The 25,866-nt window shown below is 38.5% G+C and overlaps 1 long non-coding RNA gene and 1 pseudogene across 2 annotated transcripts in view; both read right to left on the bottom strand.

Moving 5' to 3' along the window:
* LOC309846408 overlaps window positions 1-22,804 on the bottom strand; it is a 32,149-nt gene extending 9,345 nt beyond the window's left edge. The window contains exons 1-2 of the long non-coding RNA XR_014301923.1: window positions 22,754-22,804; window positions 22,063-22,157 (exon numbers count right to left, since the gene is read on the bottom strand). This is a non-coding gene — a long non-coding RNA (uncharacterized lncRNA). The remainder of the gene's footprint in view (window positions 1-22,062; window positions 22,158-22,753) is intronic.
* LOC309846291 (spermatogenesis-associated protein 31D1-like) overlaps window positions 1-25,866 on the bottom strand; it is a 911,407-nt pseudogene that overhangs the window by 699,057 nt on the left and 186,484 nt on the right. The window lies entirely within an intron of this gene.

Genomic DNA, 25,866 nt, shown 5'->3' with positions numbered 1-25,866 from the left:
ACAAACAGCTACTGGACCACGAGGGGAGAATTCGAGAGATAAGTGACACCATAAGACGAAACAACATTAGAATAATTGGGATTCCAGAAGAAGAAGAAAGAGAGAGGGGAGCAGAAGGTATACTGGAGAGAATTATTGGGGAGAATTTCCCCAATATGGCAAAGGCAACGAGCATCAAAATTCAGGAGGTTCAGAGAACGACCCTCAAAATCAATAAGAATAGGCCCACACCCTGTCACCTAATAGTAAAATTTACAAGTCTCAGTGACAAAGAGAAAATCCTGAAAGCAGCCCGGGAAAAGAAGTCTGTAACATACAATGGTAAAAATATTAGATTGGCAGCTGACTTATCCACAGAGACCTGGCAGGCCAGAAAGAGCTGGCATGATATTTTCAAAGCACTAAACGAGAAAAACATGCAGCCAAGAATACTATATCCAGCTAGGCTATCATTGAAAATAGAAGGAGAGATTAAAAGCTTCCAGGACAAACAAAAACTGAAAGAATTTGCAAACACCAAACCAGCTCTACAGGAAATATTGAAAGGGGTCCTCTAAGCAAAGAGAAAGCCTACAAGTGGTAGATCAGAAAGGAACAGAGACCATATAAAGTAACAGTCACCTTACAGGCAATACAATGGCACTAAATTCATATCTCTCAATAGTTACCCTGAATGTGAATGGGCTAAATGCCCCTGTCAAAAGACACAGGGTATCAGAATGGATAAAAAAACAAGACCCATCTATATGTTGCCTCCAGGAAACTCATTTTAAGCCCGAAGACACCTCCAGATTTAAAGTGAGGGGGTGGAAAAGAATTTACCATGCTAATGGACATCAGAAGAAAGCAGGAGTGGCAATCCTTATATCAGATCAATTAGATTTTAAGCCACAGACTATAATAAGAGATGAGGAAGGACACTATATCATACTCAAAGGGTCTGTCCAACAAGAAGATTTAACAATTTTAAATATCTATGCCCCCAACGTGGGAGCAGCCAACTATATAAACCAATTAATAACAAAATAAAAGAAACACATCAACAATAATACAATAATAGTAGGGGACTTTAACACTCCCCTCACTGAAATGGACAGATCATCCCAGCAAAAGATCAGCAAGGAAATAAAGGCCTTAAATGACACACTGGACCAGATGGACATCACAGATATATTCAGAATATTTCATCCCAAAGCAACAGAATACACATTCTTCTCTAGTGCACATGGAACATTCTCCAGAATAGATCACATCCTCGGTCCTAAATCAGGACTCAAATGGTATCAAAAGATTGGGATCATTCCCTGCATATTTTCAGACCACAATGCTCTAAAGCTAGAACTCAACCACAAAAGGAAGTTTGGAAAGAACCCAAATACATGGAGACTAAACAGTATCCTTCTAAAGAATGAATGGGTCAACCGGGAAATTAAAGAAGAATTGAAAAAAATCATGGAAACAAATGATAATGAAAATACAACGGTTCAAAATCTGTGGGACACAACAAAGGCAGTCCTGAGAGGAAAATATATAGCGGTACAAGCCTTTCTCAAGAAACAAGAAAGGTCTCAGGTACACAAACTAACCCTACACCTAAAGGAGCTGGAGAAAGAACAAGAAAGAAACCCTAAGCCCAGCAGGAGAAGAGAAATCATAAAGATCAGAGCAGAAATCAATGAAATAGAAACCAAAAAAACAATAGAACAAATCAACGAAACTAGGAGCTGGTTCTTTGAAAGAATTAATAAAATTGATAAACCCCTGGCCCGACTTACCAAAAAGAAAAGAGAAAGGAACCAAATAAATAAAATCATGAATGAAAGAGGAGAGATCACAACTAACACCAAAGAAATACAAACTATTATAAGAACATACTATGAGCAACTCTACGCCAATAAATTTGACAATCTGGAAGAAATGGATGCATTCCTAGAAACATATAAACTACCACAACTGAACCAGGAAGAAATAGAAAGCCTGAACAGACCCATAACCAGTAAGGAGATTGAAACAGTCATTAAAAATCTCCAAACAAACAAAAGCCCAGGGCCAGACGGCTTCCCGGGGGAATTCTACCAAACATTTAAAGAAGAACTAATTCCTATTCTCCTGAAACTGTTCCAAAAAATAGAAATGGAAGGAAAACTTCCAAACTCATTTTATGAGGCCAGCATCACCTTGATCCCAAAACCAGACAAGGATCCCACCAAAAAAGAGAGCTATAGACCGATATCCTTGATGAACACAGATGTGAAAATACTCAACAAAATACTAGCCAATAGGATTCAACAGTACATTAAAAGGATTATTCACCACGACCAAGTGGGATTTATTCCAGGGCTGCAAGGTTGGTTCAACATCCGCAAATCAGTCAATGTGATACAACACATCAATAAAAGAAAGAACAAGAACCATATGATACTCTCAATAGATGCTGAAAAAGCATTTGACAAAGTACAGCATCCCTTCCTGATCAAAACTCTTCAAAGTGTAGGGATAGAGGGCACATACCTCAATATCATCAAAGCCATCTATGAAAAACCCACCGCAAATATCATTCTCAGTGGAGAAAAACTGAAAGTTTTTCCACTAAGGTCAGGAACACGGCAGGGATGTCCATTATCACCACTGCTATTCAACATAGTACTAGAGGTCCTAGCCTCAGCAATCAGACAACAAAAGGAAATTAAAGGCATCCAAATCGGCAAAGAAGAAGTCAAATTATCACTCTTCGCAGATGATATGATACTATATGTGGAAAACCCAAAAGACTCCACTCCAAAACTGCTAGAACTTATACAGAAATTCAGTAAAGTGTCAGGATATAAAATCAATGCACAGAAATCAGTTGCATTTCTCTACACCAACAGCAAGACAGAAGAAAGAGATATTAAGGAGTCAATCCCATTTACAATTGCATCCAAAACCATAAGATACCTAGGAATAAACCTAACCAAAGAGACACAGAATCTATACTCAGAAAACTATAAAGTACTCATGAAAGAAATTGAGGAAGACACAAAGAAATGGAAAAATGTTCCATGCTCCTGGATTGGAAGAATAAATATTGTGAAAATGTCTATGCTACCTAAAGCAATCTACACATTTAATGCAATTCCTATCAAAGTACCATCCATCTTTTTCAAAGAAATGGAACAAATAATGCTAAAATTTATATGGAACCAGAAAAGACCTCGAATAGCCAAAGGGATATTGAAAAAGAAAGCCAACGTTGGTGGCATCACAATCCCGGACTTCAAGCTCTATTACAAAGCTGTCATCATCAAGACAGCATGGTACTGGCACAAAAACAGACACATAGATCAATGGAACAGAATAGAGAGCCCAGAAATAGACCCTCAAATCTATGGTCAACTCATCTTCGACAAAGCAGGAAAGAATGTCCAATGGAAAAAAGACAGCCTCTTCAATAAATGGTGCTGGGAAAACTGGACAGCCACATGTAGAAAAATGAAATTGGACCATTTCCTTACACCACACACAAAAATAGACTCAAAATGGATGAAGGACCTCAATGTGCGAAAGGAATCCATCAAAATCCTAGAGGAGAACACAGGCAGCAACCTCTTCGACCTCAGCCGCAGCAACATCTTCCTAGGAACAACGCAAAAGGCAAGGGAAGCAAGGGAAAAAATGAACTATTGGGATTTCATCAAGATCAAAAGCTTTTGCACAGCAAAGGAAACAGTTAACAAAATCAAAAGACAACTGACAGAATGGGAGAAGATATTTGCAAACGACATATCAGATAAAGGACTAGTGTCCAGAATCTATAAAGAACTTAGCAAACTCAACACCCAAAGAACAAATAATCCAATCAAGAAATGGGCAGAGGACATGAACAGACATTTCTGCAAAGAAGACATCCAGATGGCCAACAGACACATGAAAAAGTGCTCTATATCACTCGGCATCAGGGAAATACAAATCAAAACCACAATGAGATATCACCTCACACCAGTCAGAATGGCTAAAATCAACAAGTCAGGAAATGACAGATGCTGGCGAGGATGTGGAGAAAGGGGAACCCTCCTACATTGTTGGTGGGAATGCAAGCTGGTGCAGCCACTCTGGAAAACAGCATGGAGGTTCCTCAGAATGTTGAAAATAGAACTGCCCTATGACCCAGCAATTGCACTATTGGGTATTTACCCTAAAGATACAAATGTAGTGATCCAAAGGGGCACATGCACCCGAATGTTTATAGCAGCAATGTCCACAATAGCCAAACTATGGAAAGAACCTAGATGTCCATCAACAGATGAATGGATCAAGAAGATGTGGTATATATACACAATGGAATACTATGCAGCCATCAAAAGAAATGAAATCTTGCCATTTGCGACAACATGGATGGAACTAGAGCGAATCATGCTTAGCGAAATAAGTCAAGCAGAGAAAGACAACTATCATATGATCTCCCTGATATGAGGAAGTGGTGATGCAACATGGAGGCTTAAGTGGGTAGGAGAAGAATAAATGAAACAAGATGGGATTGGGAGGGAGACAAACCATAAGTGACTCTTAATCTCACAAAACAAACTGAGGGTTGCTGGGGGGAGGGGGTTTGGGAGAAGAGGGTGGGATTATGGACATTGGGGATGGTATGTGCTTTGGTGAGTGCTGTGAAGTGTGTAAACCTGGTGATTCACAGACCTGTACCCCTGGGGATAAAAATATATGTTTATAAAAAATAAAAATTTAAAAAAAAAAAAAAAGATGATAATGAGGGAATAAGCTCCATTACAATGACCAACTTTGATTAAAATGTAAATTGAGAATATCTGATCAAGTATACTGGATTCATTGTCCCAGACTAAATTATTGTGTATGTTATTGGAGTCAGAGGGAAAACCCCAGCCTAGACAAAAGTAAACATCATCTTTAATAGGCAGTAGTATATACTTTGCAATTGGAAATCTATTGTGAATGAGTATTTAGATGGAAGGCATCTATTCTTTTATTAGACAGCTGAGTACAAATACTAGAAGTGTAGCATTTTTAATAAAACAGTAAAAGTACTCCAGAAGATGAGTGTGAGAAGGGCTTGGGCCTTTGGCTAGTGAGAGGTTGCTAAATGTCAGTCATGCATAGGCCAAGGTGGAAAGAATGGCCCATAGACTTGTTTTGAAGCACATTTCTACAAAATATAGGAATCTTGTGTTGTCTGATTGAACTTTATATGTGTTTTTCTTACTATAAAGCTGTTATTTGATAGTAGTACTTCACACTGATTTGTTGCGCATCACTTCTAGCCTTTCATCTGATTGTTAGGTAGCATGGTCTGGGAAGAGAGACCTAGGCGGTTGTGCCCATACAGAAATGATAGTTGGGGTGTAGAGTTAGCCAGACCTGGATCAAATTGACTATTCACCATTCATTAACTGCCTGGCCTCAGATAGTCCTGAGTTTCAAGAATCTCATTTGTAAAAATGGGAAGATAGTAGCTATTATGGCTTGCTACAAGTATTAAACAAAATAAAGTATGTGTGTCTGGGGTGGAATCTGGAACAGTGTAGGCACTTGATAAAATATTTAAGGCCCCTCTTGCCCCTGTTTTCCCCTGTGCTCTAATAGTTAAAGAAGTTCATAGTATACAATAACAGGGAAGACTGGGATGTGGGATAGTTTTTTGTACTTGGAATCCTTAGGGCAGCTCTGTGTGAACCCAGTGGATGGCTAATGAAGCCTGATTTGGGGGGCATTTGCCTCTTATGGCTGACTGACTTGGTAACTGAATTATTCAAAGATTTTCATAATATGTTTGAATTTCTTGTATTTATTCTGTGGCTAATGATTCCTAGCCAGGCCTGGGGCCTCAGTTGAGAGAGAAAAAAAGTGCTGTTGAAAAGAAGTTTTTTGTGGTTTTTTTTTTTAAATTTAAGAAAATGATTATTACATTCTTATGGATACCTGCAATTATTAATTTGGGAATTTACTGAATTTGGGAATTACTGAAATTGGGTGATTTGATAGTGAACAGTGAATCTAGATGGACAGTCTGGGAGAGAAGTTGCTTTATTGATTTATTTTTACAGGAATTACAGGAACTGATGATCACAAAAGTGGTGGAAGTGCAATACCTGAACATTATAGTCATAGAAGAGTTATGGTGGTCATTTTTAAGGCAGAAAGCAAAAGTCTGCACCTTTTCTAGTTGTCTAACCTGCCATTACTTTATGTTACCATTAAGGTGAAAAATGCCATCGATAAAGATGTCGTATCAATTTAGGTTGTTTCTGTTATAAGCTCTCATCCTTCTGTTCAGCTCTGGACTATCCATCTGTTACCAAGAGGTACTCCTTAGATTCCTCTAAAGTGTTATGTGCCTGTTTTAAAATACAAATATGTATAAGATATTCCTGGGGTTATCTCCAGAGAGACACCTGTGCAACTGAAAAACCACCCTGTTTGAAGGAACTGCTGGATCCACATTAAAAATACAGTGAAGAGAAATTGCTCCTAACTTTGTATGAGTAACATTTTTCTATTTTAATAAGGAATAGTGAATTGGATGCTATCAAGAAGGAAGCTGTTCACTTCTCTACCCTAATTATTTTCTTTTCCCTGTCAGAAATGTTTGTGGGATGCCAAACAAATCCCAAAATTAAAAAACAAAACAAGACCCCTTTTAAAAACTTTTGGCATGGGGTGCCTGGGTGGCTCAGTGGGTTAAAGCCTCTGCTTTTGGCTCAGGTCATGATCCCAGGGTCCTGGGATCGCCCCATATTGGGCTCTCTGCTCAGCAGGGAGCCTACTTCCCTTCCTCTCTCTCTGCCTAATTGTGATCTCGGTCTGTCAAATAAATAAATAAAATCTTAAAAATCTTAAAAAAAATAAAATCTTAAAATCTTAAAGAAAACTTTTGGCGCATTCTTAAAGCAGAAAGAACTGATGGTTTTTCCATTGTTGGGCTATTTGACCGCATAGGAAAAAGTCTGTCTATAGATGCCTTCCTACTTATAGGAAAGTAGTGGGAAAGGGAGGTGCCTAGATAGAGGTAATGGTAAACCATTAATAGCATTCAGGAATAGCTCTACCCTGACAATCCAGGTGCCTTGTTAGCAAAACTTTTATACCTTTGAACCATTCCTCTCCAAAATGTTGATTCCTCCCTCCTTCTCCCTCCACTCTATACCAATCCTCTGAAGATAGTTGGTTTCTTGGAATTTTTTTTAAGAATTTGTGTATTCATTCTGTCTGCTCCCAGTGATATTATCTGTCCAGAGATGTACTGTTTTCCAGATTGTTTTTTTTTTTCCCAAGAAATAGTGTGTTTTGGGAACCAGTTCATCTCAAAGGAGTATCAAAGAAGAAACATGTGTCAGCTTAGTGGTTCCCACTCCGTGGGATATGGATTTTGATGGTGAGGAGCAGTGGATAAAACCCAAAAGTTTGTAAACTTCCTAAGCACTGAGTGAGTAATATGCTTTTACAGGGATGTTTCATTCTTTGTTTTTGAATGTATGTATGTGGTTATTCTGAAGAATATACAAATTTGCTTAAGACATTTGCTGAATTCTTAATTGCTTTTTATCAGTTTATGTTTTCCCAGTGGTTGCTAAAAGTATACCTATGACATGTAATTTTTTTAAGTAAAAATGGAACCCTCTTGTTTGTTGGGGAGCCCCTACTTCAGAGTGAAAAAAGTAGAGATAATTGGTGGAGCCTACACAATGAGCAAATGCCCCAACTACCACAGAGAGGGGAATATCTGCCCATCTTTCTCTCCAATTGTGGGAGGCAAGGTATTGCTTTCCATAGGACCCACATGGTGTGGTTGCTACCCAGGTAGGAAAGACAACAAATATTTATCATACCCTTTCATCTAATAATTCTGTATTGAAAATAGAAAAAATAAATACATTGATAAGATGGGGTGGGAGAGTAGCTGCTTTAGCTTTTAAATTCAGTATCTAGGGAATTTGTAAGCTACAAAATTATTAGCTGATATCTGGGGCTACTGACCTGCCATAAACCAAGACAAAATGCTTGAGTAGAGGGAGGAAACAACAAGGACAGCAAGGGTGAGAAGTATGATAAAGTGGGGGAAGAGGGAATACTAGGTAGGTTGGGGGAACAGGCAGGGAGTATTCTAAAGGGTGTCAATTTGAGTATTTAGAGGGTACCATAGATTTTAGGGGATATAGCATAGAATCAGGATACACCTCTCCTTTAGTCTGATAAACGCTTTTCTGAGCCAGGCTCAGGGAAAAGTGGGAGGATTGGCTGGAGCGAAAGAAAGAAAAGAAAAGAAAGAAAAGAAAGGAAAGAAAGAAAGAAAGAAACGAACAAACAAACAAACATGGGTCAAATGCTTTTAATGTGTTAAAAAATAATCTCAACACTGAGTAGAAATCTCTTGTGTTGTGTTGAATAATGAAATCTGAGTCCTGGTCTAAACCTGTCTCATATTGGATACATTACCATAGATAATGCTTATCTCTTAATTCATAAACTAGGGAGTTTAGATCAGATCAAAGAATCCTAACATGGATTCTCAAATTGAGGGTCTCCAATTTCCAAGACACCCTCAAAGTAGAACTGGTGGTCATGGTGGTGGGGTATTTAGGCAGATAAATTCTCATTATCCATGATATGGACTCATAGGTTAACTAAAAGATAAATTCCTATAGGCAAATATTAAATTTCAGTCCAGTGAGGAATGGTAACATGGAATACAGAGTGCCGTGTAAACATACTATGGAAGATTCAACCTATTTCAGGGGTTTGGGTGATACTCAAATGAAAGGTAAAAACCAAAACTGAGCATGCCTAGTTATGTTTAGGAAAAATTCATTGGTGGAGAATGACAAAGATCAACAAATACAGAGAATGAATATTGCTCTATAAATGTCCTTCTAATTCTGTGGAAGCAACGTTGTTCAAAGAGATTTGTTGCTGGTGAAAAATGTTGCACAAACCCATGCAGGAACTTGGATATCTCAGGTGACCTGGTAATATTCTCCAGTGCCTGCCTCCTTTAATGAACCACAGTCCCTATATATGAACACAGCACTTCAATCCTGAGGTGCTCCTAGAACTTCATGTAGAAATGTACCTTCATTTGGACTTTGAAGTCATTACAAAATAATTGTTGAGATGCTTTAAATAGATCTCATTAAAGCTAGTATATGGCTCTGTTCCTTCCTGTTATGCCTGTGGTAGTGAAGGATGGTTTTAGATGTATAACTAAAGTTATTCTAGAAAGCATGATGAATCAATCACCAATTTTATTAGAATTTCAACTTGGGCATAGATCTTTCTTTGTCTTATTCCTGCTGCCACTCCAGTGAAATTTATTTTTTCTTGAATATTTTACTGTTGAGACTTGTTGAAGATTCTACATTTTCTTCATTTGAGGTACTATTATGGTAAGGTTGCCATGGCAAAATGCCCCTCCCTTTCTTTAGAGTAGTTATCCTTTAGCTTTTGCCAATGGCTTGGGACAGAAGATTCAATAATTATTAATCCTTGTCACCCAAGTTGACATTGTCCCTATGAATTTAGCTATTCCTAAATAAAATCCTGCATGACAAATGAAAGAAGATACTCCCTGTGTCTCCTACAAAAATAAAAAGTCCAAAGTATCAAAGTAAAATATTTCATGTTTCCAGGAAATGCTGACTACTTTTGGTTTTGTGTCCTTGGATTTTTTTTCAATAATTTATTTATTTATTTGACAGAGAGAAAACACAAGTAGGCAGTGAGGAGAGGAGGAAGCAGGCTCCCCGCTGAGCAGAGAGCCTGATGCGGGACTCGATCCCAAGACTCTGGGATCATGACCTGAGCCGAAGTCAGTGGCTTAACCCACTGAGCCATCCAGGCGCCCTGTCCTTGGATTTTTATAATACTGAACACCCATGATCTTTTCTCTTCTGTTCAAATTTCTTTCCTTGCCTTATCTAACCATTTTGAACACTCTAGATCAGCTGTGACCAGTATTTCCCTTTTCATGTGTCAGGGCGGTAGTGAGTACCTGTATCATATTCCTCCCCCCAAAATGTGGACTTTCTGCTCAGAGGGACAAGCAAGCCTAATGATATCCACCTGGGAGGGAGCTTAAAATAGTGCCCATGTGTCATTTTGCAGTTAGGAATCTGGATATGGCTAATGGGGTCTTATCAATCAGGAGATAAAATTAAAATCCTACATTAGAAACTGCTCCTGCCAGAAAGAGTGTATTTTGTAACAGCTGTTTTCTATTAGATGCTCTTGGTTCTTTAGCAGCAAATTACACAGATCAGAAATGTACTGTTTTTTTTTTTAACTTTTTTTTTAAGATTTTATTTATTTATTTGACAGAGAGAGATCACAAGTAGATTGAGAGGCAGGCAGAGAGAGAGAGAAGCAGGCTCCCCAGAAATGTACTGTTAACAGTTTCCCCAAGTGGGGTTATAAATGAGCCTGTTGTCCTCTGAACAAAGATAAGACGGAAGGAGGGGAAGCTCTGAGTAAAGCCTTGGTGGACTTAATGAGGCAGTTCTCTGCTCCCCATTGAAGGCTAAATAGCTCTTTTAGAAGGGAATAAATATATTTTTGTGATCCTGGTGTAGAGAAGTGGCCTTTTGAACTCTGAAAGAGATGATATTAAAGCTCTTACCTGGCTAATGACTCCTAACAACTCGCATTTGATTGGTTCCAGAATTCATTAAACCTTAAAGGGGAGGGTAGTAGGGTACGGGGAGGAGAGAGAGGAAGCACTGTACCCAGCACCAAGTGTCTCAGCTCCAAATGAAGATAACTTGTTTGAAATGAACAGCTAAGAGACAGTCGGCACATTCTCCTGCTTATTGCAACTCAGTAAATTAAACTTAGTATGCTCAAAGGCTGGCTCCATACTGATGTTCTTGCCTTATGGAAAATAATGTGCTTTCACCCCACCCCCCTTTTTTCCTCTCTCTAACAGATGACAGTAATAATGAGAACTAAAATCACTCAAGTCAGCATATGAAAAGGAACTATTTAAAAAAAATAAAAAGACATCTCTTGGTGTCATCTCCTAAGGTACAACAATGTTTTGTAACAGGTTTTGGAAAGCACATTAAAAGGCTTCATCTGTGCTTGTCCTTTCCACTTAGTCAAGATATAGTTGTGTCTCTCCTGTCTGATGTGGATTCTTGAATCATGTAATTATTTCTAATTTAGCTCTAAAATTAAGCATCTCAAATACAATTTTAATTGGGATTTCATTAGGTACTTATTATACCATGTGTCAAATGATAGTTGATTATTCTGAGCATGGATATAGAATCTGAAAAAGATAGTGGGAGAATGATGGGTACCTCTGAAAGCTCATGGTGCTCAATAAATATGTCTTAAAAATAATCAGTTGATATATAACTAACATAAGTAATTACTGCAGTTAAGCTCTATTTATGGAACCCTGCTGTGTTATTTCCCATCCTAAGCCTAAACATGATTGTTGTTCTTTTGCCCAAATAAAATTAATGTAATGAGAGAAAAACAGATAAATGTAAGCTTCGATAACAGAAGGGAAAATGTTTCCCTTTATTATAGAAGGGTGGCATGAAGAGAAAAATTTACTTTCATAAGGAAAATGTGTTTAAAAATATCCTCTTTATACCTAAATAAATTAGGCATATTCAATGTACAGTGATAAGTAATAGAAATAAGAGTAAATAGTAAAGCTCTATGGATCTGGATGAGGGAAGTATAGAGAGATTGCTGCTCTGAAAGACTAGACACTGAGAAACCAGGCTACATACCCCCTTACCATATAGTTGCTGTTTTAATTTGTCTTTGTTTCCTCAGCACTGGGCAGTGACTGGCAATAGTAAATACTTAAAAAAATACAGTGTTGTATGATTAAGACTGGGTCAAGTTTGTCTTGAGTGACAATGAACATGCATGGTTTAAAGGAGGGTGGTGGAGAAACAAATTCAGGCAGAAAAATCAATAGACTTCAATTAAATGTTTTGCTGAAATTAAAATAAGCCTCCTAACTTCTGCCTCTGGGAAAGGTGGGCCAAGAGGTATTAGATTTACTTTCCTACCTGAATTAACTTGAAAAAAATAACCAGACAAAATGTATGGAACAATGGTTTCAAGACACTGAATGTCAAACAATAAAGGACAATTTCCTGAGAGATGGGAAGCAGAGGAGGAGGGCAATATGATTGTCCCAGTTTACTGTCTGGAGAGAGATTCCAGGTTATGGTGCATGAAGGAAAGCTCAAATGGATCTGAGTAGTCTCCCTGAGTTAAGAGGACAGAGCTGGGAATCTGGGAAAACCACAACAGCTAGAGATTTCAGGGCAGGGAACCAAAGAAGAGAGATCTGTGTAAGAACTTAAGAGATGTACAAGTCTCCTGTGAAGCTTCAGCTGAATAATTTTATGAGCACATGTTATTAAGGAAACTTCCTAAGGCCATGGAAGGCACCATCTGAAGAAATTAGAAGGAATAATCATCCAGACACACATAGGATGGGGAATAGTTGAAGTTCTTATCACCTAGAATGGTTCATTATTACTCACTCCAGAAAAGATAAGATTATAAGATCATCAGATAAAGTATTCAGAGGAGTTTTAACTCAGTAATATGGAAATATTATCTGTAGACTGAACACTGCTCTGTTCTTACTTAATAAAGCTTAAAAGAAAGACCCAAGATGATCATGTCTTAACCCAAGCTGCTCTAAGGAAATACCAATAGACTGGGTGCTTAAACAGCAAACATTTATTTCACAATTCTGGGGACTGGGAAGTTTAAGATCAAGGCTCTGGAAGATTTGGTGTCTGGTGAGAGCTGTCTTTCTGGTTTGTAATGGCTGTCTTTTCTCTGTCTTCAGCTGAGAGGCCTTTCTGGGGTCTCTTTTGTAAGGGCATAAATCCCATTCATAGGGCTCCACCCTCATGACCTGATCACTTCCCAAAGGCTTTACCTCCTAATACCATCACTTTGGGAATTAGGATTTCAAAATATGAATTTTGAGGAAGACAAACATTCAGTCCATATCACCAAATTGTTTTGGTGAACTTAACTGTGTCCTAATGAAGCTCAAGCATATGTGAAATTCATGATGTATGGCATCCAATGAAAAATTACTAAGGATGTGAAGAAGCTGGAAAATATGACCCATAATACACAGAAAATCAGTTAAGAAGCCAACTTCCTCTATTCCAGAGTAAGGGGGGAGGCAAGCCCTCTCCCTAAAAACAATTATAAAACTGGACAGTATTGTCAGAAACAAACATTCCATGGTTCTTGAAGTCAGCTGAAGGCAAAAAACAAATTGGGAAACATTTATTAATGGAAAACTGCTGAACTTTGGATAAAAGCATTGGGAACCAATTGAGTTCTTGCCTAGAGCTGCTCCCACATTTTCCAACTTGATTGGTATGGTAGTTTTGCTGTGTGGAGCAGGCCATGAAACCAGCAGCTTTCCTGCCAAAAGGGGCTCACCTAATTTTATATGAAAGGTAAAAAACCCACTCGCATTGGGGAGCCTGGGTGGCTCAGTGGGCTAAAGCCTCTGCCTTCGGCTCGGCTCGTGATCTCAGGGTCCTGGGATCAAGCCCCACGTCAGGCTCTCTGCTCAGCAGGGAGCCTGCTTCCCTCTCTCTCTCTCTCTGCCTGCCTCTCTGCCTACTTGTGATCTGTCTGTCAAATAAATAAATAAAATCTTAAAAAAAATTTTTTTAAAGACTGAGTTATGAAACAAAAGTTATAACTCTATTGTTGGGTTTATAATATACATAGATGAATATGTAATAATAGTAGCACAAATGGAGGATTCAGCAGTTTCTGTGTTATACCAGAATTAAGTTGGTTTAAAGTAGATTCTGATGAGTTAAGATGCATTTTGCAATCCCTAGATCATTAAGAAAAGAACTAAAAATATATAGTAAAAAAATCAACTGAGAGATTTCTGCTTCTGTAAAAGATAATGGAGAAAAAAAGCAGATTTACTCTGTCACCTGAAGTAACCAAGAAAAAAACCCACCCAGTCGAAATTATGAAACAGTGGTTTTGAAGACACTGAACATCAGGAAGGAGGAATTACAAAGGAGTGAGAGGAAACTTTTGAGGGTAATGGATATGTTTTTTTATCCTGATTGTGGTAATGGTCTCGCTTGTGTGTACATATGCTAAATCTTATCAAACTGTACACTTTAAATATATTTAATATTTGTCAAAAATAAAACTGTTAAAAGCATTTTTGTATGTCATGAATCCATAAACTTAAAACATATATATACAAACATGCACAATGCACACACCCTTTTTTGGGAGAGGTTATAGAAGTAACTGATGTTAACTTAACTGTGTCCTTTTCCTTATGGATCATGTTTCCATAATTTGGACATAATTTTGCAAGTATTTGGGCAGTGGTAATTTGAAAGATGCAGAAAAGTAGATGCTTTTTATATCAAGATATATTTAACTTTTAAATCTCCGTTACGACAGAATTATATGTAGAAGAGGGAAGGACTGGCCTATTGCAATATATTCCAGGTAAGAGTCAGTATGGGTTGTAGTGATTGAGGTCAGGGAATAGATTAAAGAAGGATTTGAAGAAAAAGAATTTCATGGCATGGTAATGAACTAATAGTTTTCTGAAGGTTAAGAACAAGGAGGCAAAAGGTTTCTGAGGGCTCTATCTTAGATGACTGGGTGGGTGTGTGGTCCAGAGGTGAGATTGGAATTATCAGAGTAGCAGGAGCTTTGAGGGAGGAAAGAGATAATGATTTTGGTTACACATAACGTAGGGATTCTTTTGCATTAATGTTTGAAAAATATATAGGCACCAGTTTCTCAGATATTTCCCCTGAAGATGTTCATTCATTTAAGAAAGACTTTATGTGTAAAGGAGCATTCTGCCAGATCCTGAAAATGGTGATCTTCTATAGCAATAATGGAGGTTGAACTCTGGGATGAACTTTTTGGGGGCTTTAGTAATTAATCAGTCAACAGATATTTATTGAGACATTCTCTATGCCAGAAATAGTGCCAGGTTCAGAAAAATGAGCAAGGTAGACAATGTTGTTGCCTTCATGAGCCTTTTTCCTGGGGACCTGAAAATTGTAGAGGGATTATCCTGAAAGTCAAATGGAACATTTCAGCCCTTCTTTTTACAATCACTATTGGGGATGGAGACAAGTGGTTTGGGCACCAGATCCAGGAATTTAGAATTGACATATTTCATGTGGTCAAGGATCTAACTCATCGGGCGTATGACAGTGCTGATATTGCTTCACTCAGCCTCAGGCTTTGCTTCATTAAACTCAGGAAAATGTCTAGAATTTCCCAATTGCAGAAGGCAGGGGAGAGTATGTGGGAATTCTGGGTACGTTGAGTCTTTTCTTTAGAATGAAAGTATGGCACAAGTGCTACCACAAAACCAGGGTATAGTTATAGAAATTACAATGACTTTGAAAGGTAGAAAGAATGTGATGCTCTCTAGTTTTCTGCAATAAGATAATCTCTCCATGTTACTGACTTGATATGTTTGATATAAATGGTATTAGTGTTAGACTTGTGCTAGAAAAACCATTTGAATTTGTGAGATACTCAGTTCTAAAATTATGGCTTTTTCCTATGACCTTCTTGAATTTCATTTATTAAACATTCACCTGTGCTCCTTATTTTGAGGAAAGAAAGGTAGTGTCATTATTTTAAGTAATGTGACACTCATTTCTCCCTTGGTAGATTTAATAGCACTGGGGAAGTTATGACAGCATTACTTTGGCACACTTTCGACTCAGTAATTTGAAGAGTAAACTATTAAATTGCTTTACATAGGTTTTGTCTAACATTTATATTAGATAAAGTAGGTTTTGTTTATTTAGTAAGTGCTAGCTAATTATTTCAAACATATGTTGGTTGCTTTTAAGAATAGTATATGATTGGGGCGCCTGGGTGGCTCAGTGGGTTAAGCCGCTGCCTTCGGCTCGGATCATGATCTCAGGGTCCTGGGATTGAGTCCCACGTCGGGCTCTCTGCTCAGCGGGGAGCCTGCTTCCTCCTCTCTCTCTCTCAGCCTGCCTCTCTGCCTACTTGTGATCTCTCTGTCAAATAAATAAATAAAATCTTTAAAAAAAAAAAAGAATGGTATATGATTACCAAAAATCAGTCAACCCACACTGAATGTTGAAAACAATGTATTAGCCTTTGAATTTATCAATGCTCTTTATAGCTATCCTGAATTTAAAGGCATTTAAATAAATGAGATTTTGAATACTTCAAGACCCTGGTGACTTTTGGCAGCAGTGAGAGGGTCACACAGAGCTATAACTGAAAGTTAGTTTAGTATAAGCTTTGAGGTTTAGGTCATAAGTTCAGGTCAAGGTCAACTTTGTAATAACCAATGTTTATTACCATCAGAGAGCTACTTGGTGCTTGAAATGATTGTAAGGTTTTGAAGTAACTATTCTATTTCTTACTGTGTTTTTAGTAAAACACAATATTCTGTCTGAAAAAGTTACAGAGTGATTTAGTTTTTTTCATGGTTTAAAGATCACAGTTGTGGGGCGCCTGGGTGGCTCAGTGGATTAAGCCGCTGCCTTCGGCTCAGGTCATGATCCCAGTGTCCTGGGATCGAGCCCCGCATCGGGCTCTTTGCTCAGTGGGAGCCTGCTTCCTCCTCTCTCTCTGCCTGACTCTCCGCCTACTTGTGATCTTTCTCTCTGTCAAATAAATTAATAAAATCTTTAAAAAAAAAAAAAAGATCACAGTTGTAACATGGAGAAAGATGGAATAAATAAGAATTGTTTACTTGTTCTTATTTGAGAAGAATTTTAAGAACTATAATTATTGAGGCCCAACTTTTAAAGTTTGTGTGCTTTATTTTCTTATCTTCTAGTTAGAGGTAATATGCCAATAAAATCTATTTTAGAAGGAGAAATACACCAGAATTACTCAGAAAATGTTATAATTTTATCTTAGTCTCGTTGGAATTTAAAGGTGTAAGAGTGCATGAGTATGGCCTGGAAACTCATTGCCTGGTTTTTTAAAGTATTAACCATTATTTAAACCAGAATTGGCACCTGTGTAGTTTGGAACCTGACTCTTTATTGACAGGAGAAAAAAGGGTTTGTCTATCTATCCTAAGCAGGGTAGCCACTTCTTGCTCCATAGGTTGTTCATTGAGAAACTTCAGATGAGCTATTTACACAGACTGGGAATGGCACTCCTCAGAATTGTTCACTGCTATCCAGTGTTCAGCCTCTACAAAGTCTGTCCAGTGGCTTCAACAAGGTTTTCATCTTACATGTTATTTCATTTCTATCTGTTTAGTTTTTTATGCCCGAATTTATTCAGAGATTCATAATCCTGTTATTCAGTATTATTACATATTAGCTAGTGATTTGTATCCCCACTGCTTCATGAGATATGAAGGATCTGATTTCCATTAGTGACGTAATGCCACAGGTAATGAAAATACCCTTTGCCTTTCAACATGGGCTCACATGTGCACACACACACACACACACACAAATGCTCACGTGCAAGTGTAAGAAAACCAGTGTTAGTGCAGGGGACAAATGTTAACATTTAAAGGAGTGCTTCATTTCCCTGGAATTGTTTTGTTTTCTTTCTACTATATTATTCTTCTCTCTTCTAGTGTCTTAGAAGCTTATGGTAACTAAATAGTTAAATATTGATTTGAAATCACTGTGTTATATTTTACAAATAAAATCATAGGAAACACAATTTAAGAAATGTTAACATACACCTGACCCTTTTTTCCTGTGCTTGCATTCCTAATGTTTAAAGTCACAGCTCCCCAAATTAGCATATGACCTTTCATCTGGAGTTTCTCCTAAGACTGATGATTTCTTAATATTCTCCCATATTAAAACATCTTTATAAGTATATAATTTGTTTGCTTCCAAGTCAGGAATAGCTTGTGTTCAAAGTGGAATTTGCTATATGTGCAGTTATAGGAGATACAGACCTGTAAGAAAGCATATGGAATTCTTTGTCAATCTTAGTCAGTTTTCAGTACTTGAAACCACTCAGAGTATCTATCTTTTTGCACTTTCCCAGTGCCAATTTTCTGTATAGCTTCCTCCCTTAAACTGTAACTTATGTTGTTCTCATAATGATTGGTTTAGTTTTATATACTGTAATTTCAGTTATTCCTTTTTCCCATTTGTCTAGGGTTGTAGGTAGTACTTTGCTTCTAGGTTTTCTTGGCGTTAAGTTCCATATTTACCTGATGAGACTTCGGAGAAATCACACTTGGGTTCTTTTTCAATCTTCTTTAAATATATTCACACTGCTCTGGTTTTTAATGAGTCATTCACCATTGTTTCCAATTGATATTAATCCAATTCAGCAAAACCATTCTCTTAGCTTTGCTGCATCTTTGGATTTATGCTTTTATCAACTGGGAGAGAAGCTGAGGAAGTCAACTGTGGAGGTAGTGCTTGATCTGTATGGAATTGCACCAAGCTTCTAGAGAATGCAGTTTTTAGAAATTGTGTGTGGGTGTGTGGTTCACTGAGGCAAATAAGTAATATCACAACTAAGACATAAAATGTAACATGAGATCGGAGAAGACATTATTACTGCAATCCAGGTCAGCTATCATATTTACTATATCATTACTGTGAAATTTACTGGCATAGGATATACTTGAGAAATGTTCACAGGCCTGTAATATATGTTCCCATGATATATATAACAAGGGAAGAATTTGGGTTTAAGTTAAGGGAGGATAATCCTATTTGAGCAGAGGTGTGGCTTGCCATTCTAGCTCTAGTCACACCAATACTTTCTAATTCCTTCTTCTCTCTTTTGAATGCTCCTGTTGGGTAGGAACTGTTGTTGGGAATAGTTAGGGCTGTGGCAGTTTTACTAGTCTAAGTGGAGGCAACAGGCTAATTTAGGGAGGTTGAAGGTTATGCTTTTGCAAACCATTGTCTTTCACAAAGCTCTATATCTAGTACTAACACTTCTTTCTTAATCCTCTATCTCCAGCTGCATCCTGGGTACCTCTGCATAGATAAATGCCATCTCAAATTAAACATATTGAAAATAACTCACTGTGTTCTTCCCCCAGTCAACTTTGTTTCTATAAATAATATAATAATCTTTTCCACACATTGAGAATTATAACTTGTCACATGTAACTCCTCTTTCTTTTTCTTTTTTTTAAAGATTTTATTTTTATTTTATTTGACAGAGAGAGAGAGATCACAAGTAGACAGAAAGGCAGGCAGAGACAGAGGGGGAAGCAGGCTCCCTGCTGAGCAGAGAGCCCTATGTGGGGCTCGATCCCAGGACACTGAGATCACAACCTGAGCCAAAGGCAGCGGCTTAATCCACTGAGCCACCCAGGCGCCCCATCCTCTTTCTTTTTCAATCAGCCTTTCCAATGTCCTTCACTTAGAACATTCCTTGCATTGCATACTTCACATTTCATCTGCCAGCCCCTTATTTCAAGCTCTTAATCCTTTTCACATAGATCCTTTCAATAGTTAATTGAGGAATATCAGCCCTCACTTGCCTGTTTCTCTTCCAATTTGTAACATACAAATGGGCAAATTAATTTCCTTTACTAAATCATGGCTACTGTGTTATCACTTCCTTGTTCAAAAACATTTAATGACTCACAATTGCCTAACAAATTGAGTATTAGTTCTCCAGTCTTGCATTTTATATCTCCAAAGTAATATTACAACTTAATTTAGTTTTATCTTAACTTTCTTCCCTGTATCAGTACTGTATTTCGGGTCTAAAACAGCCACTTGGGAGTGGTTAAGGTGTTAATTATATGGGAACAGGAAGGAGATACTGATGAGGAAATGGAGGCTGTGGCTACCACTAAGGTATAATCAAAGTCATATACATATGTGTGTATATATATATATATATGTATATGTGTGTGTGTACATATATATATATATATATATATATACATACATCAGATGTGCACATTTTTATTTACCATCTATTAAGTATAAGACACGATGTGCTAGAAGATACAATGTTATAAGAGAATATAAGGATATAAGATAGATTCTGTATGCATGAAGAATTTATATTTTAATCTGTAAAATCACATGAAATGTGAAATAATAATAAAATACTTATATTGACAATAAGAAGAGGCATCACAATGCAAAATAATTGCTCGTGTGATGAATTTTACAATTTCTGTAAATTTTAAAAGACATAGAGATCAGTTTAAACTGAATGAGCTTTATGGAACAGATGGGATTTGAATGTTTCAGAAGCAGTGTATTTTTTATTTGAGTGGAGGATGAGAGTAAGGGATTGGTAAAATAAAGAAGGGGAGGAAAGTAGGGATTCTGAGAATAACATGGTTACATGGTCATGGAGGGGCATACAAGGTGGGGACCAGGATCTGCCCTATGGAGGAGGACCCAAGTGGGCTCCTGGAAGTGATTCGCTGAGGAGATATAAGTAGAGGCTCACTGGGGAAGCTCTAAAGCAAACAGGTTAGAGAGGGAACTGAAATCAGGACCTTGACATTTGCCTTTGCATTCCATAATGAGCCTTCACCAAATCCTATCAGCTTTTTCTTCAAAATATGTCCCAAAGACTTTCTTTATTACCATCTGGTCCAGGCCAACATCCTTTCTCACACAGGCTATTTTGATAGACCCCATCTGTCCTCTCCTTTTATTCTTATATCCCCCCCCATTCCCATCAAGTCATAGTATGTTAATTAACAAATAATAGTATGTTAATTAATAACTCATAGTATGAGTTTTACATACTCAGTATGTAAAACTGAGTATGAACTCAGTTTCCTTTCAAAAGGTGAGTCTGATCATTTTACTCCAGAACCCTCCAGGTGGTTCAGCATTTCACTAAGAATAAGAGCCTAAGTTTTTATGATGCTACAGAGCACCACCTGATCTGGTCCCCCCACTAATCTCTTACTTAATTTCCTCATTCACCCTCTGCCTACTGTACTCACTTCCTTGTTTCTTGAACACACCAATTCTGTTCCTCCTCACGATCTTGGCATGTGACAGCTCTCTGCCTGGCGTGCTCTTCTCCAGTAACTATGTGGCTCCCTTCCTCAAACCTTCAGGTTACCTGCCCAGAAGGATGATTGTTGATCTCCCACCAAACAGTCATGTTCATCAGCCCATCACTTTCTTTCCCCTAATCTACTTTATTTTCTTCCTGTAGCACTTATTTGTCCTATATGGTATATATTTATTTCTTTGTTTATTGTCTACCCCTTTCCACAAAAGGAAACTCCATAAGGGCAGAGATTCTTTTTCCTTTGCTATAACCCAAGGACCTAGAACAGTTGCCAGATGCATACTAGGTTCTCAATAAATATTAAATAAGCTAGGGTAATGCCAACAAAACAGAAGAACCGGAGGAAGTAACAGTCACGATACCTCTCAAAAGGGTGAGAAATGCAAATTCTGGTTGGTGGGATTGCAATGTCCTATTCTCATTCTCTTGGAAAAACACAGACAATAAACAAGTAAACAAATATGGTAAGGGATAAGCCCTATGAGGAAAAATCTTAAAAAACGCAAGCAATAGAAAGTGATAGGAGTAGAGTGTGGGGCAGTTAGGGACTCCCTCTCTGAGGAGATGATAGTTGAGCTGAGACCTGAATGATAAAGTTCCAGCCAAGCGACCAATTAGGGGATGAGAATTTTCCATATTAAAAAGAATAAGCCGGGACGCCTGGGTGGCTCAGTTGGTTAAGCAGCTGCCTTCCGCTCGGGTCATGATCCCAGCGTCCTGGGATCGAGTACCACATCGGGCTCCTTGCTCGGCGGGGAGCCTGCTTCTCTCTCTGCCTCTGCCTGCCATTCTGTCTGCCTGTGCTCGCTCTCTCCCCCTCTCTCTCTCTGATAAATAAATAAAATATTAAAAAAAAAGAAAAAAGAAAAAAGAAAAGAAAAAAGAAAAAGCCAAAGGGCCCAGAGTTCCCCTGTGGTGCTGTCCTAGGGCAGTATTTTCTTGCCTTAAATGACCCTTGCCCATTGGTGAATATGCTAGGGAGGGAGGGGTAAGGGGAGTGGGGATTCCAGGGACTTTGTCCTGCTATTCTGGGAATAGTGGCTGTACCTTTTCAGGTTTGTGAGTTGTCTTTGATTATGTCTTCTTGGGATTTACCAAAGACTCTGTTGGGGAGCCATTATGTGTATAACTCTTCAGTGGACCTAGAAAAATACACAACCGCAGGGAGGAGAAAGATTAATATTATTGATAATTCCCCAAATAAGTCCAACATATAATTTAAAATGGGGGGGCACACTGACAGAAATAAAACATTTCACTTTCCCTATTTAAAAAAATGTTTATTTGAGAGAGTGAGAGAGAGAGAGGGTGTGCATGTGTTGGGAGTGGGGCAGAGGGAGAGGAGAGACAGAATGTCAAACAGACTCTGTGCTGAGCTTAAGTGTGACACAGAGCTTGATTTCACAACCTTGAGATCATGATCTACACTGATAACTAGATTCATAAAAGGGTTAATGGGAAATTCTGATTTATTCAACCACAAATATTCATGAATGTTCACTGTATGTCAAGGAATCCCCGGGATCGAGCCCCACATCAGGCTCTCTGCTCAGCAGGGAGCCTGCTTCCCCCCCCCCCCTCTGCCTGCCTCTCTGCCTACTTGTGATCTCTGTCTGTCAAATAAATAAAATAAAATCTTTAATATCGCCCTCGCCCCGCAAAGGACGACAAGAACCCTGGTTCGGATGCATCTTCTCTCTTCTTATTTCCGCAAGTCTACACACTTATATACGCTTACATGACCAATCAGCGAGCAGGGTACAGGAGGGAGCGAATCAGGCTGTGCACCTAAACGAACAACTTCGCTAGCAACCAATGCTGTTTACTTCCTCTTTGGGCATTCAGCTTAGTCTCACGAGGCAATCCTAACCTGGCAACTAGCCAGGTGCCATCTTTTAATGGCAGAGGCCGCCCTGGCCTCTGTATGTCAAGGAATCCCCGGGATCGAGCCCCACATCAGGCTCTCTGCTCAGCCTGCCTGCCTCCGACACTTTAAAAAAAAGAATTACCTTCCTTTTGAGATTTTATTTACATCTGTTGGGAAATTGTCATAATATCCTGATTTTTAAAAAAAGATTCATTTATTTATTTGAGGGAGACAGAGAATAACAGGGGAAGAAGCAGAGGCAGAGGGGAGAGATTCCCTAGCAGATTTCCTTGCTGAGTGTGGATCCCAAGGTGGACCTAATCCGATTCCCTGAGATTATGACCAAAACCAAGAGTCAGATGCTTAACTGACTGAGCCACCCAGGCACCCCCGTAACATTCAGATTTTATTAAGAAAAGGTGTTACACTGCCTGTGCTGGGTAAGTTTGATAGTAAACCTGCAAATCTATGTCTACAATTTGAATTACATCCTCTCCAACGCAGTGCCATTGTGCAGTGCCTTATTTGCACATGCAAATACAGAAGTCATGGAAACAGCAGTGAATGATAGTTAAGGATTCTGCTCTCTGGGTTTTACCTTATGCCAAAGAAAGAGAGTTGTTGTCAGCACAATGAACTTGTAGAACTCACAGAGTGTATTCTAAAAATCATCTTCATTTTTGTCTCCTGCTGTCTCTTTAAATCTACTTAGTGAAGTCATTCTTTTTCTGACTACACTTTTGTATGAACACTCTGGCAGTCCTATGACCTTTCTTGTTACTCTCAGGTAATATTTTAGTCTTTGAAGCTAAAAACAAAGTCTCAATTTGACTTACATCTTATCCCCATCCTTAGGTGAAAGCCTGTCTGAGAAAGAGTGTAGCTGGCTTCCTCTGTTTTCTTCATAATTGACCTTCACTTCCACTCATTAGCTAACTGCTGTTCTGACTCTTCCAACTTTGGAGCGCTGGGATGGAGGAGAGGAAGTGGGGTCAGAAAATACTTACTAGACTGATGCTAGTTATCTCTGCTATCAGAGCACCTAGCAGCCAGCTCTTTAACCTATGATGCTTCTCAGTTGAGAGTCAGTCTCAGTCCACTCTCCACTCAAAATCCAAGGGTTACATATAAATTCTAAGAGGTCTGCTTGAAATCTTTTGTACTAGGCTTGGGAGGCATCATTCCCCTTCATACACATCTCTTCCATGGGGGGTCCAGGAGAAGGTGTAATCACAGTTCAGCTCTCAACAAAGTAAGTTTTCTCACAGAAACCCTCTCTTTTTCCATTCTTTCATCTTTTTTTATTTAGTTGTTTATAAAGCTGTCATCTAATCTCTTGCTGCTCAAAATGTGGTCCATGAGGGAGTTTATTAAAAATTCAGAATCTCGTGTCTATCCCAGACCTGCTGAATCAGAATTTGCATTTTAACAAAATCTGTAGGTGATTTTTATATGCACATTCAAGTTTGAGAAGCACTGATCTAATCTATTCTTAGCTTCTTTAAAGTTTCTGCTGGTCATCTTCCTCATCTGTTATATCTTGGTGCCTCAATGGAAGCTTATGTTTTGTTTTGTTTTGTTTTGTTTTGTTTTTCTCTAAAACTCAAATTGAGGTATTATTTATGAAGAAAATATAATTGTTATGGATTGAATTGTGTCCCCCACCCTCAATTCATATGTTGAAGTCCTTGTCCCCACTAGCTCAGAGTAAACTTATTTGGAAATAGGGTAATTGCAGATATAATTAAGTAACTTAAGATGACCTCATCCTGGAGTAGGGTGGGCTCCCAATCTAATATTTGTCCCTGCTCAAAGATTTGGACACAGACATGCACACAGTGAGTACATCATTTGAAGACAAAAGCAGAGATTGGGACGTTGTTTCAGTTTGCCAAGGAATGCCAAAGATTGACAACAAACTGCCTGCTGCTAGGAGAATGGCATGGAACAGAATTTTTTTTTCTCACAGCCCCCAGAAAGAACCAACCCAGTTTACTCCTTGAACTCAGACTTCTAAACTTAACCTTCTAAACTTAGACAATAAATTTCCATTATTTAAGATACCTGGTTTGTGATAGTTTGTTATGGCAGCCCTAGTGTACCATGTGACTAGGACCTCAGGGAGTTAGAGCTGGGAGAGAACATAGGCGATTATTACAGTTTACAGAAGAAGGTCCAGGAATATGGTGGCTTAAATCAAGAGTCACTCAAGAGCAGGAGAACCAAGAGTAGAACCCACTTTTAATCCCTAATTCTGTGTAGTTTCTACTGGTCCTGCTGCAGCCTCCAGAACCCTTGTGGGCAGTGAATACAATCTGTTGATGTGACAACATCAAAACAGTGTCTTTCTTGGAAAATGTAAAGTGAGGGGGAAAAGGCAGTTTTTGGTAAATGGAAGTAATTCTTGGCAGACTCAATTCTTACCCAGTTAGCGCTAAGGAATTTTGTTCATGTAGTGAGAATGAAAACATACATACTGAAACAAATAACCCAAGTTTTCCACTGCAGTTCCAGAAGATGAGGATTTGGCTCATTATTAATATTCTCCGCTTGATTGCTCCTTTCTGTTGCACTGGAGATGAAAGTGCCCTGTGGTCCTACTCAAGCAGCTGTTCATTAATCTGCAGAGAGGTCTGGAGAGCAACTGATGCAATACATAGCCTAGCAGGCTGGGGACACGTGGGGCATTGGTGGGAAGCCCAGGAACATGCCAGGAAAAGTGTGAGGCAGGCAGAGTTCCCTTTTCATGCCTTCTTGGTTCCCTTTTCTGCAAATACCGCATTCTTTTATGGAGGGAATTTGTTTTTAATTATTTCCCTGTATATTCACATTGAATTTCTGCAACACAACCTGAACTCAGTATTTTTCTCTCTACTTTCTAAATCAGCTGTTGGAGCTCAGAGGTTGTCATATACTTTATGGGACATCATAAGTAAACACAGTTTGTTGAGGATGTGGATTATTTGAGCCTGTCTGTCCAGGTT

The sequence above is a fragment of the Mustela nivalis genome (genome assembly GCF_964662115.1).
Source record: "Mustela nivalis genome assembly, chromosome: 13".
Taxonomy (NCBI): Eukaryota; Metazoa; Chordata; class Mammalia; order Carnivora; family Mustelidae; genus Mustela; species Mustela nivalis.
This window is presented reverse-complemented; position numbering and strand designations above follow the sequence as displayed.